A 2615-nucleotide genomic window follows, 5' to 3' on the forward strand; every position below is an offset into this window, starting at 1 on the left:
TCTTGTTCAAACATTAATTAAAAAGTTACGTCTAATATGATTTTAAATGAGTTGGTTTAGTCGCGTTTTTCATTGAATGCAACGACGAGGAGCTTGAGCTGCGATATTTTTGGGGGTTAGTCAAGTATGGAGTCAAGCTGCACGTGGGCTTTTGTGAGACTTGCAATTTTTTTATTCGTTGATTCGAAATGTTTCTTAACGAAATCCATGGATTCATCCGAGGAAGAACTTTAATAAGATGTTTAAAAAAAATAAGGTATAGAGGAATAGATGAACAGAGAAGATTAGGAATTTAAACTTTAGCATTACAGTAAAAGTGACCTGGTTAAAAATCAAAAAAAAAAAAAGACGGATGAAATGATGAAGAAAAATGATGAACTTGTGCTTGTGAAACATTTGAGATGTTCATAACAAAAAAAAAACCCCAGAACAAGTGAGGATGACCTGCTTTGCCAACTCTGTTTACACATCCCTGTGGAGGATGTAAAAAAGTGAGGGATTGGAGGCTGGAATGCATGAAGTAAACGACAAATAACAACCCCCCCATCCCCCCAAAAAAAGAAAGGAGAAAGGAGAGAGAGAGAGAGAGAGAGAGAGAGAGAGAGAGAGAGAGAGAGAGAGAGAGAGAGAGAGAGAGAGAGAGAGGCGAACCCAGTGAACCCTTTGAACTGCATTGAGAGCATCACAGGGTAAAGGCAAATCTCCTCTGGGAGCCTACAGGGTGAGGAGTGGGGGTTGGGTGAGGTTAGCTGGGGTGAGGGAGTCCAAAGTCTGCTCAGAGGAGTTGGTATTCAAACACCTCAGGAATCTGTGTGTGTGTGTGTGTGTGTGTGTGTGTGTGTGTGTGTGTGTGTGCTTGAGAGGTAAAATGATGGAGAATTTGATTAAAACCTGTACATTTACATTCAAACTGTATATGTTTTTAAAATTGAGGAATCAAAAATCTTCATTTGTGACATGTACTCCTTTGATTTCCAGGTGGCGTTACAGTTATACGCAGGGAATCTTTGCCCACTTTGTTTAAGAGTGTTTTTTTGGATTAAGTGTTTCTGTTTTATTCTTTTTCATACTTGTTTTTTAGTTGTATTTCCTCATCTGACGCATACGGGTTTGAGTAAAACACCAGAGGCAAATAAGTCTAGATTTACTAACTTTTTATCCATCAATAATTCAGATTTTTTGATTCTTATCAGATGTGTCAATATATTTCAATCAAAGACGACCTACAAACTCTAAATCTAAAGTTTCATCTCTAGGTCTAACAAAGGTTAATTCATTCATGTTTTATTAATCCCGAGTTGACGTTAAAACTTGACTTACTTTACGTATTATTATTCTATCAAAGTTATTCCCATTGAAGTTATTAAAATCACCGGATCACAACTCTGCGTTAAAATTGGCCAGTTCATAGTAATAAAACAAATATGAGCTACAAAACTTCATATGTAAAGTTTCAATTAACTTGTTAATAGGCGACAATAACTAATGTGGCATTAGAAACAAAAAATTAAAAAAATCTTAGTCTGCAGAAAATAGGGCAAATAAATAAAGAGGCTTGACCAAATTGTGTTTGTTATGTAACAAATATGAGCCAAATAACTTTTTTTTTGCAAATCTGTATCTTCAGTCAGGAAAAAAGGATTTCAAAATCAAACCAAGTTTGAAAACAAACTTATCCCGCAACATGAAAACAAATGGCTACAACACGACTTCCAGTTTGTGATAAGGAAAGAAATACAAAATACAATGAATGAAGGTACACAAAGAAGTTTCATTTGTAGAAATAAATTAATTAATTGTCAAGTTTCTAATATGAGTTCCCGACCTTTGTGCAGTTAATTTGTGAAATTTCTTTATTCAATATTCCTCTTAAGAATTATAGGGGATAAAAAGATTAAGCTAAGTTAAAACAAGTGAAAATAATCTTATCATGTAGCATAAATGCAAATAAAAGGGTGTTTGGTTGTGGTGTCTCTGATTGGTGATGATAATTTAAATTTAAATATTTTTTTATTAGTTAAAAATATGGATTTCTGAACTTCTTTTGGTGATCTTTTGAGAAATGGTGGATAAAAGAAAGTTGTGATGTTATAATAAATTTGAAAACAATCAAATCAGGTTCATCAAGAGGCAACTAGTGTTGTAATTAAACAAGAAAAACTAAAGAAATGAATCTGCATTTTCAGTTCAACTTTAAATATCAGCCAATTCATAGTTATGTCACATGGTTCCCTTTAACTTTTTGCAAAACTTCATGTGAAAAGCTGCGTTTCTTGCTTGATGATCCTACTCCAGTGGAAATAAAGTTTCATCTGAGGTTGAAACAAGTTGAATAAATCCTTGTTATCGAGTAAATTAAGGGAAAAATATCTGGTTGTTGTTGGTTATAAGGAAAAGAAAAAAGTCCCTGGACTTCTGCTTTTGCAATTCTTCTTCTGAAAAAGTTCCTTGACAAAAACAATGGGGAAAAAACAACAAACTGATATGAAGATAAAAAAGCTTGAAAACAAATCTTTCATCTTGCAGTAAGAAACAGCAAATATCAAGGTGGTTAAATTATTTCTTCTAGTCGGCGTTGCAATTAAAGAAAAGATTCATTCAAAAATGTCCTTAAA

The sequence above is a fragment of the Scophthalmus maximus genome, chromosome 18 (genome assembly GCF_022379125.1).
Source record: "Scophthalmus maximus strain ysfricsl-2021 chromosome 18, ASM2237912v1, whole genome shotgun sequence".
Classification (NCBI taxonomy): Eukaryota; Metazoa; Chordata; class Actinopteri; order Pleuronectiformes; family Scophthalmidae; genus Scophthalmus; species Scophthalmus maximus.